Source organism: Haliotis rubra, unplaced genomic scaffold (assembly GCF_003918875.1).
Source record: "Haliotis rubra isolate DU_JTF1 unplaced genomic scaffold, ASM391887v1 Scf444, whole genome shotgun sequence".
NCBI lineage: Eukaryota > Metazoa > Mollusca > Gastropoda > Lepetellida > Haliotidae > Haliotis > Haliotis rubra.
Window position 1 is genome coordinate 698,454 of NW_025767129.1, and position 16,693 is coordinate 715,146.

At 42.6% G+C, this 16,693-nt stretch overlaps 1 long non-coding RNA gene across 1 annotated transcript; it reads left to right on the forward strand.

Annotated features, from left to right (window-relative positions):
- The first annotated feature begins 1,104 nt into the window (after positions 1 to 1,104).
- Positions 1,105 to 11,090, forward strand: LOC124289591. Its single transcript, XR_006901706.1, has 3 exons — positions 1,105 to 1,116; positions 3,375 to 3,383; positions 11,012 to 11,090. It is a non-coding gene; the product is annotated as an uncharacterized LOC124289591 (long non-coding RNA).
- The last annotated feature ends 5,603 nt before the right edge of the window (positions 11,091 to 16,693 follow it).

A 16,693-nucleotide genomic window follows, 5' to 3' on the forward strand; every position in this document is an offset into this window, starting at 1 on the left:
TATCGAGTTGGAGGTGAGAGGCCCTGAGCAGCAATCAGAAAGCCTTCTGCTCCACTGTTCAGTCCAGGGACCGTCATCCATGCTGAGGACTCTACGGTGCTGGTGTTCCTGTCAACACACTACACTTACAGCGGTCGTTCAGAGATCCTTCGTTTGAAAAAGGGACAACGGCCATGCTAGCATCGGTTTCAGTGTGAGATTTCTTTTCAATTAGGAGATAAACACACTGTGTTGAAAAATCAGAGGTATATAACGAAATTATAATAACTCTGAATGACCTTGATTAACCAATCACAATCCAGTAATTTGAGGTCATAGAAGAATACATTTTATTTCTTGCCTTAAGCATTTGTGGTTTTTAAACTAAATTGATTTGAAACCATGGTAAAATTTCTTTTGGTTGTCATTTTGTTGTTTTCTCACATCTTCAATATGCTTTTCAGAAAGGGATCAACACGTAACATGTGTTATATGTTGGATTACAGGTACTGAGAAAAGTACATATTCTAGTACTTCATGGTTGTCTCCCATCTGGGATTCGAACACTCTCTCACAGTGTGGGGCACCTAATTGGTAGCACACAAAGTCAACTACAGTCCAAACTACTCTGCCACCAGCGAGTTTGAGTTTGGGTTCGAATAGAATCCGGATGGGATGTTATGTTCTCACATGTTCTCACAGTTATTATCCGTACTGCTACTAGTTGAAATAGTTCTCAATTGAACGTTGTTGTCGCCTGCTTCACACAAGCTACCAGGAACAGGTTGTTTTCTCGTAAGTACTGAAATGTCAACAATGCCAGTTTAGACCACTATTAACAACTATTCTCTTTAATGTTAGTTTATATATATATATATATAATGTCCATTTATATGGCGCCAAACTCCACTGGGGCGTGCTCATAGTACAAGAGTCAAGGAAAAGAAGTAAAACTAGTAGCAGTACAAGGTCACTTTAAAAGTACAAATGGAACAGATGAGTCTTTAGGAGACACTTAAATTGTTCCAACGACTGGGCGTCTTTGAGAAAATCTGGCAGTGAGTTCCATTTAGTGGCAGCTGCAACACTAAAGGACTTGTAACCAAAGGACATTTTCTTCCATGATGGCAACTATGAGTCTCTGTTGATTCTCAGACCTGAGGGAACGTGGTGGAATGTACATACATACAATGTCACACAGGTATGATGGGGCTAGATTGTGAACGCAGATATGCCAGGATGATGATTTTAAAGTCCACTCTCGCCGCTACTGGGAGCCAATGTAACGCCTTAAGCACTGGTGTTATGTGCATTCTTGAGGGAGATCTGGTGACTATCCTCGCCGCTTGATTTTGCACTTTTTGAAGTTTACTTAGGAGTGTTGCTGGTATGTTTGCAAGCAGACTGTTGCAGTAGTCTATGCGTGTCAGAATCAGGCAACGAGCGAGCTTTGCAGCTGAATCCTCAGTTATGAGATGACGGATTTTCCCAAGTTTCTCAGTTGAAAGTAACAACTTTACATATGTTGTTCACTTGCTGTTCCATCGATAATCCAGCATCAATTAGGACGCCTAGATTCTTCACAACAGGGGACATATCGATGCTTGTCTAGTTTACACGTTTGTAATTATTTAGCATGTGTAAAAAACGAAACACCACACTCTTTCCTATTCGATACAATTTCTAAACACTCTGATCTCCCCCGTTTAATAAAATATTTCCAAACGATAATGAATGTATAGTTTTCGTATTTCTGCCATGTTGCCCCTTTATCTGCGTGAGTGAGTGAGTGAGTGAGTTTAGTTACACGCCGCAGTCAGCAATATTCCAGCTATATGGCGGCGGTCTGTAAATAATCGGATCTGTACCAGACAACCCAGTGATCAACAACATGAGCATCGATCTACGCAACTGGGATACGATGAGATGTGTCAACCCAGTCAGCGAGCCTAACCACCCGATCCAGTTAGTCGGCTCTTACGACAAGCACGGGTTACTGGCGATCTCCTGACCAACTCTATATTGTCAAATTGCCAATACCTGTTATATTGCCGCATATATACCATATATATACTAAACATGTCACATTGCCTAGTCGTCTATCACATTGACCCTGTATCTGTCATAATGTCCTTATTTCTGTCATATCTGCCATATTGGTCCTATAACTGTCACACTGCCCCTTTATATGTCATATTCCTATAACTGTCATACTGACCCTCTACATGTCATTTTGGTCCTATAACTGCCATACTGCCCCTCTATATGTCATATTGGTCCTATAACTGTCATACTGACCCTCTATATGTCATATTGGTCCTATAACTGCCATACTGCCCCTCTATATGTCATATTGGCCCTATAACTGTCATACTGACCCTCTATATGTCATATTGGTCCTATAACTGCCATACTGCCCCTCTATATGTCATATTGGTCCTATAACTGTCATACTGACCCTCTATATGTCATATTGGTCCTATAACTGTCATACTGCCCCTCTATATGTCATATTGGTCCTATAACTGTCATACTGACCCTCTATATGTCATATTGGTCCTATAACTGCCATACTGACCCTCTATATGTCATATTGGTCCTATAACTGTCATACTGACCCTCTATATGTCATATTGGTCCTATAACTGTCATACTGACCCTCTATATGTCATATTGGTCCTATAACTGCCATACTGCCCCTCTATATGTCATATTGGTCCTATAACTGTCATACTGACCCTCTATATGTCATATTGGTCCTATAACTGTCATACTGCCCCTCTATATGTCATATTGGTCCTATAACTGCCATACTGACCCTCTATATGTCATATTGGTCCTATAACTGTCATACTGACCCTCTATATGTCATATTGGTCCTATAACTGCCATACTGACCCTCTATATGTCATATTGGTCCTATAACTGTCATACTGACCCTCTATATGTCATATTGGTCCCTGTAACTGACCTCATCATATTGTCCCTCTATATGTCATATTGGTCCTATAACTGCCATACTGACCCTCTATATGTCATATTGGTCCTATAACTGTCATACTGACCCTCTATATGTCATATTGGTCCTATAACTGTCATACTGACCCTCTATATGTCATATTGGTCCTATAACTGTCATACTGACCGTCTATATGTCATATTGGTCCTATAACTGTCATACTGACCCTCTATATGTCATACTGGCCCTATAACTGCCATACTGACCCTCTATATGTCATATTGGTCCTATAACTGTCAGATTGCTCTTACTGGTTTCGAACTGTGCCTGTGTCCGTCATACTGTCCCTATATCTGTGAATGTTGTCCCGATATCTGTCATGTTATCCTTCTACATGTTGTATAAGATTCATCCGAAAGGACGATCCTGGTAAAAGGCCGAAAATGTTAACGATATTCAATAAGTTCATGGAAAATGCATAGCGATGATTTTGTGAGAAAGGTTGGTTCCATGATCAGCTGTTGAAGGAGTATCTATTATCTCGACCTAATGTATCAGTGTTTCATACTTCAGGCCTTATTGCTGCTGCCGATTGTTTGTCTCAGACTGTTATTAGAAGACCTACATTTGGACTCATAAATATCTACTGATCACTGGGCTCGCTGCACCAGTCAAATATCAAAAAGCAAGACGATACAGTTCCAGATTGGAGACCTTAAAAATGAACCCTGATGTTGCACCTGAAGATCAAAGTGTACCTATTACGGATGTGCACCTGAAGATCAAAGTGTACCTATTACGGATGTTGCACCTGAAGATCAAAGTGTACCTATTACGGATGTTGCACCTGAAGATCAAAGTGTACCTATTACGGATGTTGCACCTGAAGATCAAAGTGTACCTATTACGGATGTTGCACATGAAGATCAAAGTGTACCTATTACGGATGTTGCACATGAAGATCAAAGTGTACCTATTACGGATATTGCACATGAAGATCAAAGTGTACCATCAAAGTGTACCTATTACGGATGTTGCACATGAAGATCAAAGTGTACCTATTACGGATGTTGCACATGAAGATCAAAGTGTACCTATTACGGATGTTGCACATGAAGATCAAAGTGTACCTATTACGGATGTTGCACATGAAGATCAAAGTGTACCTATTACGGATATTGCACCTGAAGATCAAAGTGTACCTATTACGGATGTTGCACCTGAAGATCAAAGTGTACCTATTACGGATGTTGCACCTGAAGATCAAAGTGTACCTATTACGGATGTTGCACCTGAAGATCAAAGTGTACCTATTACGGATGTTCCACTTGAAGATCAAAGTGTACCTATTATGGATGTTGCACCTGAAGATCAAAAAGTGTACCTATTACGGATGTTGCACCTGAAGATCAAAGTGTACCTATTACGGATGTTGCACCTGAAGATCAAAGTGTACCTATTACGGATGTTGCACATGAAGATCAAAGTGTACCTATTACGGATATTGCACATGAAGATCAAAGTGTACCTATTACGGATGTTGCACCTGAAGATCAAAGTGTACCTATTACGGATGTTGCACATGAAGATCAAAGTGTACCTATTACGGATATTCCCACTTGAAGATCAAAGTGTACCTATTACGGATGTTCCACTTGAAGATCAAAGTGTACCTATTATGGATGTTGCACATGAAGAAAGTGTACCTATTACGGATGTTGCACCTGAAGATCAAAGTGTACCTATTACGGATATTCCACTTGAAGATCAAAGTGTACCTATTACGGATGTTGCACATGAAGATCAAAGTGTACCTATTCCGGATATTGCACCTGAAGATCAAAGTGTACCTATTACGGATGTTGCACCTGAAGATCAAAGTGTACCTATTACGGATGTTGCACATGAAGATCAAAGTGTACCTATTACGGATATTGCACATGAAGATCAAAGTGTACCTATTACGGATATTGCACATGAAGATCAAAGTGTACCTATTACGGATATTGCACCTGAAGATCAAAGTGTACCTATTACGGATATTGCACATGAAGATCAAAGTGTACCTATTACGGATGTTGCACCTGAAGATCAAAGTGTACCTATTACGGATGTTGCACATGAAGATCAAAGTGTACCTATTCCGGATATTGCACATGAAGATCAAAGTATACCTATTACGGATGCTGCACCTGAGGATCAAAGTGTACCTATTCCTGCTCAAGTCCCAAATTATAACATTCATAACCTGGATAAGATTTTCGAACAATGAACTGAGGGACCTAACCGTATGCACGTTCATTCCTTTCTGGTACATGAACCACAGAACGCCCTCCCCGATAACCTCACGAACGCTTGCTCATGTAGAGAATCTAACAATTAGACGCCCTTACATTACAAATAACTATTTACTTTATCTTCGGTGCTCGATTCTGACAAATTATGAAATTTCGCCTCCGGCTCGGTTATATCGAATTAAATGTTCATTGATCTAAACGTAATCAGCTCAGACTGCTAACGTGGAGATAATATCTAACTGCATGGCGACACTACCCAAATACCCGAAACAATATGTATTTGTGCATCAGCGGCGACAACCTGAACGTGTATATACACCAACTCACCGCTCACTGATACAATCAGAATGGAAGTTCTTAGATCAGTGTAGCATCGTTTTGCCAAAGGTAAAATAGTCGAATAGTGGTTATATGAACGAATAACTAGTTATGTGTATGAATATTCAACTTGAACATGTTTACATACAATTACACGGTTTTTTTCCTGGAGCGATGTGACAGACAGACAGACAGACAGACAGACAGAAGTACCAACCCAGATTTAGTTTTATAAAATAAAAATAATATTATGTTTAAAATATGTGTATACACGGTGTATATTCATAAAACTTTCTGCAATGAGGTCTGTCTTTATTTAAACTGTTTTAAAAGCTCGACAGGGAAACTGTATATTGTCGTATGACAGGAAGCAGCAGAGTGAATTGAAACCACTGCTGACTTGTTATCCCGACCCAGTGACAGAGAGTGTTTGCGCCCTGTCTGCTTGAGGGAGCTTGACCAGACAGCAAGTACACTCGACACACTTAATCTTGGCTGACAGTACTATATATACAATATATATAATATGTAGAACTGTCAGCTAAGATTAAGTGTCAATCACACTTCGCCTTTCCGCACCCGGACGCTTCTCGATTGGTGGGTTATACATTATGACATTGTTGTCAGTTCTTGACGGTCTCTGCCAGCACTGGTTGGTGGGTCATACATTAAGATATTGTTACTGATACAAAGTGGCATACAGTTACTGTCAAGCGTCCCTCCTCTTGCTGTGGTTAATGTTTTATTGATACAAAGTGGCATACAGTTACTGTCAAGCGTCCCTCCTCTTGCTGTGGTTAATGTTGGAGAAATGTAGAGGTAACAAAATAAGTTTACTAAAATGGAATAAAATATATTTAACTATGACTTACAACAATATCAATACACGCTTCCTCTCTCTACATTATACACGCTTCCTCTCTCTACATTATACACGCTTCCTCTCTATACATTATACACGCTTCCTCTCTATACATTATACACGCTTCCTCTCTATACATTATACACGCTTCCTCTCTATACATTATACACGCTTCCTCTCTATACATTATACACGCTTCCTCTCTCTACATTATACACGCTTCCTCTCTCTACATTATACACGCTTCCTCTCTATACATTATACACGCTTCCTCTCTATACATTATACACGCTTCCTCTATACATTATACACGCTTCCTCTCTATACATCATACGCTTCCTCTCATACATTATACTTCCTCTCTCTACATTATACACGCTTCCTCTCTATACATTATACACGCTTCCTCTCTATACATTATACACGCTTCCTCTCTATACATTATACACGCTTCCTCTCTACATTATACACGCTTCCTCTCTATACATTATACACGCTTCCTCTCTACATTATACACGCTTCCTCTCTATACATTATACACGCTTCCTCTCTATACATTATACACGCTTCCTCTCTATACATCATACACGCTTCCTCTCTATACATTATACACGCTTCCTCTCTATACATTATACACGCTTCCTCTCTATACATTATACACGCTTCCTCTCTATACATTATACACGCTTCCTCTCTATACATTATACACGCTTCCTCTCTATACATTATACACGCTTCCTCTCTCTGTACATTATACACGCTTCCTCTCTCTACATTATACACGCTTCCTCTCTCTACATTATACGCTTCCTCTCTATACATTATACACGCCTTCCTCTCTATACATTATACACGCTTCCTCTATACATTATACACGCTTCCTCTCTATACATTATACACGCTTCCTCTCTATACATTATACACGCTTCCTCTCTCTACATTTTACACGCTTCCTCTCTATACATTATACACGCTTCCTCTCTATACATTATACACGCTTCCTCTCTATACATTATACACGCTTCCTCTCTATACATTATACACGCTTCCTCTCTATACATTATACACGCTTCCTCTCTATACATTACAACCATTGTTAAATATGAATGATTGAGGTCACCTTCAATACTTTTAACATAATCGTCATCATGCAGCCTTCACCTGGTGTTAGATCGTCAGACTTTGTTGAGTAATGAAAGTATATTATGTCACTTCACAAATTCAGCAAATGAACACTTTCTGGAAATGACGAACATGGCCTTTTCACAGGGAAACCGTGACATGTGACTTAAAATATGTGACTCACTTTAAAGACATCGATCTATGCAATTGGGAGGCGAACAGGAAATAGAGGTGGGATCCAGTCCAAAGAATGGATTGTGGGATGCAGTGGAAGTGGTTACTGACTTGATTTTGATATAGTTACATGAGGGACTAATCCCTGTAATAGTTAAAAACTCCTTTTCTTTGACATTTATAAATACAATCTTCAAAACAAGTCCAAGATATAATCTGTGATTACTCATAAATATATGTTGTAATTAATCCCTAAAATGAATTCCTTTTCAATATATTCAGAAATTGGTTGTTTAACTCGAAATACGGAATGTGTCGTTTTCTCATTCCTACACGTGTTGTGTTTTACATGTCCAAACGTCAACAAAACTGTACATATTTGCCTATTGCAGCGTTGTAAACGAACGTTATATAATATTACCTAACCTCTTTTTAATGGTAGTAATAATTCTGTCACAGATGGCAGGAGAACAGGAATTCCGACATTTTCTCAGATATTTACATAGATTGTTATAACCCCGATCTATGCACATTTATATCCACCTGTTACATGATGTTATACAACACGGCGTTACGTGTATGTCGAGTTGTTTTATAAGAGTTATATCTATGACATATTTAGAAATATGCCCGGGTGTCATATAGATATCGTCTATATACAGTGTCGAAGTTCAACAGTGTACAGTGGCATATAAAAATTATATATAAGGAAATACTCACAATAATGACACGACAGGAATGTTCCGCCTATACCCTTATCTTCAGAGAGAGAAGATAATGTTATATAATGCACGTTGAGAATGTTATATTGTTACGTGATCAATCCTAAATCCCCCAAATTAAGCGGGTGTCAGTCCGTTAAAGAACACGGTGTGGAACCATCAAACATCAAACATATGTGATTAACAACTCTGTTCTAAATTATTGAATACAACTTGGTACAAATGTGTCACTATGACAATACATACCCGTGAAGATCCGGGGTAGAATGGGTCTTCAATAACCTATGCTTGTCTGACGGGATAGGGTGTCATGCTCGCTGACTTGGTTGACACATGTCATTGTATCCAAATTGCGTAGATCGAAGCTCATGCTGTTGATCACTGGATTGTCTGGTCCATTGTCTGGTATTACAATTTTAGAGGCAGTATAATACAAGAGCCGTGATTATAGCAATACAGACAATGGTGAGTAATATTGTCGGTAACAGAACTATAGGCCTGGCAGAGTATACTGATCTTCACAAACAATGCTGGTGTACTTGGGACATAATGTGAGATGACAGGCAATAGCTAGCTTCCCTCATATACACAAAAACTCTAGAACAATCTAAAATATTCTGTGCATCAGAATGGATTCTAGTAAATTCCAGCACACTCAGTAGTATACACAATGGTGGAACTGCATCAGGTCCTCCCCAAGGCCTTAATTTTTCAATTTTTTTCAAATTAAGGCCTTGGGAAGTTCCCGATGCAGTTCAACCCATTGTGTAAACTACTACTTATAAGAATCTCATTTTCGCTAACGCTACCCATTTTTTCAGCAACCACCAACCCCAAGACAGGTATGCAACAAAACTGGCACCACGTTTGCTCGAACTTCCAATTAGACATATGGAGTTGCTACAGTATACAGTATACACTCAAACAACAACAACTATGGCAAAACAAATTGCAGCAACTTTCCAAGAAATGGACATTCGATGCAGCAAATCGATCGCACACCACCTCCTACTGGAAAACACGCACGACAACAACCTCATGTCCGATATCTCGACGGTAGATTATCTCGCCAGAAATCTTGGGGAAACCCACCTGCAACTAATCTCCAGTCTTCCAGCCTTTGTCGACGACCTCTACGTGTTTGGCTATCGATCTCGCAAAGACATCGTGCAGCACAAGGGAAGCGTCCAGTGTAAAATCGCGAAAAAAAACGTCGGACTACTCTACTGGATACTACCACCAACAAAGAGCATACCGAAGCCACTAAAATGTATGCGACACTTCTCCACACGGTTCAAAAGGCGAGTGCAGGAGCTATTGCCAGCACGATCCAAAAGATCGAAAGCGAAACCCGGCAGAAATCGCTACGAGCATGGAAAGCCCAAAATGATGACGAAACCCCTTTTGCAGTCTTCGTGGCCAAAGTGGACGTCTCGAAATCGCGATCAACCGACTACAAGAGTAATTGTCCAATCTAGAAACAAAACTACAAGGCAATGGGCTAGGAATCTACAGCATCAACTACACCTGAGACTATTCCGTCGTCCTTGACTGCAAACAGCTCGTGCAATTCCTCTGTAGCCAACATGGATTTGGCGAACAAGGCGAACTTGTGGAAGCCATCGAAACTGGAAAACCCACCATCCTGGACAACACACACTCGGTCGGCAACCATGTTTGCACTTGGGAAGAGACAACAAAGTCCGGCAAAACGATGTGCACCAAGCTCTGCAACAAAGTCGTTTGCAACTTCGAAGCCGGAGGAATCCGAGAACCGATTGGCGGACATCTTGCGGACTATGTGGATTGTCCAAATGAGCATCTCTGGAAAACATTTTACCACCCAGACGTACAACAACGAGGTTGCACTCACATATAAGTGTCCCTGTACGCCTGCCAAGACACTGACATGTCCACCAACTGAGCAGAAAACGATTTGCAAGATGTGTTAGAGTGGGTTTCAGCAGCAGGCGATGGTCTATTCATAGTAGAACCACCAGCAACGCAGTGGCTTCGTCTCGCAGAAAAGATAGACCGCTGTTTGGTCCTAGCCGGCCGTCCACAGCAAACGATCTTCGTCGCGTGATACGCACACTCGAAAACGGGTCGTGTGTCCGGAGTACACATTCATCCAACCAACACAGAATCCTGGGCAAAAAACATCGACTGGGCCATAGGAGACTTCGGTTTTCGAAGGGTTCCAATATTCCGTGTGGACATCCTATCGGTAGAAGGAGATACAATGGAACTAGGCCCACTCTGATGCTGTGCAAAAGGCGAGGACACCAAGACGGTGCTAGCTGCCAGCAAGAAGCCAACAGCTCTACATCCATCCGGCATGAATACAGACATATTTCTCCCGACAACTCCACACATCGAATGGCAATGGAGGCAGAAAAAATGTCAAAAGCTTGGCAGAGAAGGATCCGATCAACCTTTCCAAGAAATGCTGAACAAAGCGGCCAATTGCAAAATTGTTACTCTGTCTACACAGACACGAGGAAGGAAATTGATGGAGCTACTGGAGTCCGAGAAGGCAGAAAATTGGAAAAAAGAAGCGGGAAAGGTGCTACTAAAGGAAATACAAATACGGGAAGAACGAGCAGAACTACGCAAAAAGGAGATCGAAGCTCTGCAAGACAGTTTCGCAGAAGCCACAACATACATCTAAAAACGAAGACAATCCCAACTGCTTGTGGAAAATGCTCTCCGCAATACGGATACAAACAAAGTAGGGGTAATAGCCGGTTGATACGGTAAGGTCAGCTTCCGAAACCACCAACCGTTTCACACGCATCGTCGTCCAATGGCCAACAGGCCAAACGAGCACTGTTTGGACTACAGCGGGGCTAGAAAGAGTACTGCGACAACAGGACTCCTACTTCGAGAGAACGAAGACAGACTGTTTTGAGCGACAACGTATTGGTTGGTAGAAAAGGATTTCTCTCAAGATGAAGTGTACGAACACACCCTGCAAATCGAGATCGAATCCTCCGTAAGATCGCTCTTCGACAAAATCGGCAAAGAGATTCTTTGGAAGAAAATACAGGTAGTGGCATCTCCTTTGGGAAAGGAGTATCTGGACGAGCGCAGGAAGATAGAGGAAATAGAGAACATGTCGGAATACGAAGAATATTTAGAACTACAAAGGGGTATGAAATCCATCTCCCAGGTATCGCCGCCAAAAACGCCCGCCATCCAGAAATGTGTAGACTTTCCAGAAGGGATCTATGCCATCCACAGGTTTGCAAAACATATGTATCGTGGGACCAAGCGAACTATCCTGTATCTACAAGCGCTGGACGAAAATGGAGCACCAAAAGACGATGTAGACATACCTGTACATGGACATTGGATGGACAGTGCTGCAGCGGATATAGATCTGTCGACAAAGCAAAGCCCAGCTCTGTGTAGTCTAGGGCCCATTCGCACAACCCCAAACAAAAATAAAGCTAGAATCATACAAATAGAAACTACAACACAACGCCACCTCTAGAAGTACAAGTCCACAGACTGTTTCCATAGCCGACAGCACATAGTCTAGTCTTGCCCCAATTGCATAGTTTTCTACACAGACCCTCCGACAGCTCGCCTAGTATTTTTGCAGATGCACAGTCACGGGCTTGGGGTTGCAAAGGACGAGTCATAGACTTGTCTAGGCCTGTTTTCGTAGGGCGCACGCCCGGACGAAAAAGACAAAAGTACAGTTCGTATACCCTACTACAATACTTTTTTCCAAATAGGCTCCATTCCACACATCGACTTCTCTACTCCATATAGTGGGGATCCTTGGGTGTGGCCGTGGAAACTGGTTTGGGCGTTTCTGTCTTCTCGTCGACCGGTATGTGTGCCGGCGTGCTAGCCGGTGTGCTGTGCTTCAAGGCCTTGTGGACGACCTTCCAGAGAAACACAATGGCTAGCGAAAGGGTGGTCCACCTTTGGGCCGATTCTACCATCTGCCGCACCTTCTCAATATCCAGACGGGTCTCTTCTTGTTCCTCCTCGACGCTTTCTATTTCCTCCCGGAGTTCTTCTTCGTTGTCGTCCTTGTCCAGCCTCAACAATATGTTGACCAACAAATTCGTGGTTTGCTCCGCACGGGCTGACAACATCGTCGCGGTTTGCTCCACACAAGCCGACAACATTGTCGCGTTTGGTTCCACACGGGCCTCGGGCCTCCCAAATTGGTCGTAGAAGTCCTGGACGGTTGGTGCAGTCGACGGATCTGCAGCAGGCAATACGATTGTGCTGGACGTAGACGTCGGATTTGGAGCTATCTCGCCAGCAGGCAAGAGCGTGTTGGTAGACGGTTCTGCGGTTGTCAATACGGATGTGCTGGAGTTCGGATTTGTAGCCGGGGAAGAAGAAATGGGCTTTGTAGCTATTTGCATATCTTCTTCTGTATTCCATATTTTGCGTAGTCGATTGGAACCGATTCCAAATCGTTGTATGGTTTCTTGTGCAGAGATTTTCCACGCATCTTGCAATAGTTGTCTTTTCGGAGGCATTGTGTTGGTACTATATATCTACACCATTTTCTATATAGAAAACTAGGCAGAACCTAGGCGAACTAGCCAAACTAGACGCAAACTAGGTAGGAACTATGTGCGAACTAGGCAGGACCTAGTTTGCCTAGGTATTGTAGTAGGGTATACGAACCATGCGTTTGCTTTTTTCGTCCAGGCCTAATTTCCGTACCGTTCCGAGTTCAACGAAAAGCAGTTGGAATACAGGGACACTTCTATGCGAGTGCAACCTCGTTGTTGTACGTCTGGGTGGTAAAATGTTTTCCAGAGATGCTCATCTGGACAATCCACATAGTCGTAAGATGTCCGCCAATCGGTTCTCGGATTCCTCCAGCTTCGAAGTTGCAAACGACTTTGTTGTACAGCTTGGTGCGCATCATTTGCCGGACTTTGTTGTCTCTTCAATGGTTGCCGACCGAGTGTGTGTTGTCCAGGATGGTGGGTTTTCCAGTTTCGATGGCTTCCACAAGATCGCCTTGTTCGACAAATCCATGTTGGCTACAGAGGAATTGCACGAGCTGTTTGCAGTCAAGGACGACGGAATAGTCTCAGGTGTAGTTGATGCTGTAGATTCCTAGCCCATTGCCTTGTAGTTTTGTTTCTAGATTGGACAATTACTCTTGGAGTCGGTCGATCGCTATTTGGCCACAAAGACTGCAAAAGGGGTTCGTCGTCGTTTTGGGCTTTCCATGCTCGTAGCGATTTCTGCCGGGTTTCGCTTTCAATCTTTTGGATCGTGCTGGCAATAGCTCCTGCACTCGTCTTTAGCACCGTGTGGAGAAGTGTCGCATACATTTTAGTGGCTTCGGTATGCTCTTTGTAGGTGGTGCGTAGTATCCAGTAGAGTAGTCTGACGATATTTTTCGCGTGGCTGTGCTCTGCCGTCGTACACTGGACGCTTCCCTTTTGCTGCACGATGTCTTTGCGAGATAGATAGTTTACCCTCGAGATATCGGACACAAGATTGTTGTCGTGCGTGTTTTCCAGTAGGAGGTGGTGTGCGATCGATTTGCTGCATCGAATGTCCATTTCTTGGAAAGTTGCTGCAATTTGTTTTGCCATAGTTGTTGTTGTTTGAGTGTATACTGTATACTGTAGCAACTCCATATGTCTAATTGGAAGTTCGAGCAACCTTGGTGCCAGTATTTTTGCTTACCTGTCTTGGTATCGGGTCGAAAATGGGGTAGGTGGTTGCTGAAAAAATGGGTAGCCTTAGCCTAAGTGAGATTCTTATAACAGTCGTTGACGTCGCCAGTCGCTACAAGGAAGCCAAACCGTTGATGACCAAAGATTCGAACGAAGTCGCCAAAGTCTTAGAACGCATATACAAACGCAGTCACTTGACCTGGCCTGCCGTATTGCAAATCGATCCCGGACGCGAGTTCATGGGAGCCGTGTCACAACTGCTGGCCAAGCACAAAGTCCAAGTGAGGTGAGGTGTGGTGGGAGGTCACCGAAGCCAAGCCATAGTCGAGAGATTCAATCGCACCTTAGCCGAATACCTGTTCTCACATCAGTACTTGCAGGATTTAATGGATCCCAAAAACAGAAACACGGAATGGGTCGTACGCTCGCCGCGAGTGGTGGATGCCATCAACAACGAAAACACCAGTCTCGTGGGAAGAGACCCGTCGAAGCCATCAAAATGAAATCTGTCGAATCGTCGTCGGCAGCGGCACGTCGCGATAATACATTACCATGTCAGTGTTAGGTACTTGTACCAGCCGGGAGAATACGAGGGAGACAGCAGAAAATGCGCCACCGATCCGATATGGTCCATGAAAACGTACAACTTAGACCTTGTCGACATCAAAGACAGCGAGAGCATTCGCCAAAGAGCAGTTGATGATCGTACCTCACGACACAGTCCCTTTTAGATCGCCCACTGTATGATATTTTTCTCATGATTTATCAGTGTGTGTGTGTGTGTTGTGTGTGTGTGTTTGTGTTGTTTTTCTGTTGTTTTTGTGTTGTGTGTGTGTGTGTGTGTGTGCGCGCGCGCGCGTGTGTGTGTGTGTGTGTGTGTTGGGTATTAGTTGTAGTATGATATATTTCTGTCACTGTAACTAAACTATTCCACCGAATTTCGTGAAACTTTGCATGCACCGCAGTAGTAGTATACACAATGGGTGGAACTGCATCGGGGACTTCCCAAGGCCTTAATTTGGAAAATATAGTAAAGCCTAGATATAGTACACCTCTTCCCCTCACTGACTCTACAGGTACAATGTACAAAAGGGGAAAGATTGGTGCACAACGTATAACACTGTTTCATGACCACTGGCCGTCACTGACTCTACGGGTACAATGTACAACAGGTGAAACATGGTGCACAACGTATAACACTGCCTCATAACCACTCGGAGGCGGTGGGGTAGCCTAATGGTTAAAGCGTTGGTTCGTCACGCCGAAGACCCGGGTTCGAATCCCCACATGGGCACAATGTGTGAAGCCCATTTCTGGTGTCCCCTGCTATGATGTTGCTAGAATATTGCTAAAAGCGGCGTAAAACCAAACTCAGTCAGTCAGTCAGTCAGTCATAACCACTGGCCGTCACTGACTCTACAGGTACAATGTACAACAAGTATTTCAGCCATATAGTGACGAGAACAAGTCTGCATTTAATAAATATTGTAAGTACAGAGTCAAAATGAGTTTTATTTAAAAAACATATATTCATTACATTGTCATTTAAAGACAGAAAAAGGCATAGCACTAAAATTAAAGGCGGGCAATTTGTTAGTCACATTACACAGTTACAATTTATGATACAGATCAACTTCCGTCAGGTAGTTCACTATCAGATGAGCGCTCACGCGGGAGAACAGATCTTTCAGATTTGTTGCATCATAGTGTGAGTCCCTTTCAGACGATAAGTCCACGCAGTCAAGCTGAATATGCTTGATGGTGAAAACCTCATCGCAAGAGACACACATGGGGGGTCCATCCCCATCCGTTTTCAGCAGATATTCATGTGTAAACCGACTGTGGCCAATACGACATCGTCGTAAAATTACCTCATCACGTCTTGACTGACAACCCAAGTAGGTATAACCAATTGTTGGCTTCATTTCATACAGTTTATTTCTTCCTACTTGAGTGTCCCACCTCTTTTGCATGAGGTCCCGAGTATAGCTTTTGATCGTGGGTTTGAAATCACTATACAGGATCAGCAGTGGAGATAAGGGCTTGTCAAGAGCTGCTTTAGCTGCAGCATCGGCTTTTGTGTTACCTGCTATGCCGACGTGACCCGGCAACCAGCAGAGGACGATGTCACATTGGCCAGTAGAAAGGTCGTTGTAAAGTTCTAAAATGTCCAGAATCAAGTAACATTCTGAAGTGCTTGAAGGCAAGATAATGAATCTGTAAAAACGACGAAGTTTTTGGAATGATTTTGCTGTTTAATGTAGGTCAAAGCTGAAAAGGTAGTTTTGGCCTCGGCAGTGAAAATGGAACTGTTGTTGGGAAATCCTAGAGGAGACAGTCTTAGATCCAATGACTGTAGCACTGGCAACTTGGCCCTCATCCTAGGATCCGTCTGTGAAAATGGATCTATGGGTGTCATACTTGGAACGTAATTGGTTGTATTCCTGATGGAACATCAAAGGATTTGTTTCGGACTTTTTGAGTTTAGTGAGGGTAAGATCGACCTGTGGTTTCAATACAGGAGTCGGTAAGGTGCTATGATATTGAGATTAATTTTAGCTGCAGATATGTGTGGTTGAATTCTGATT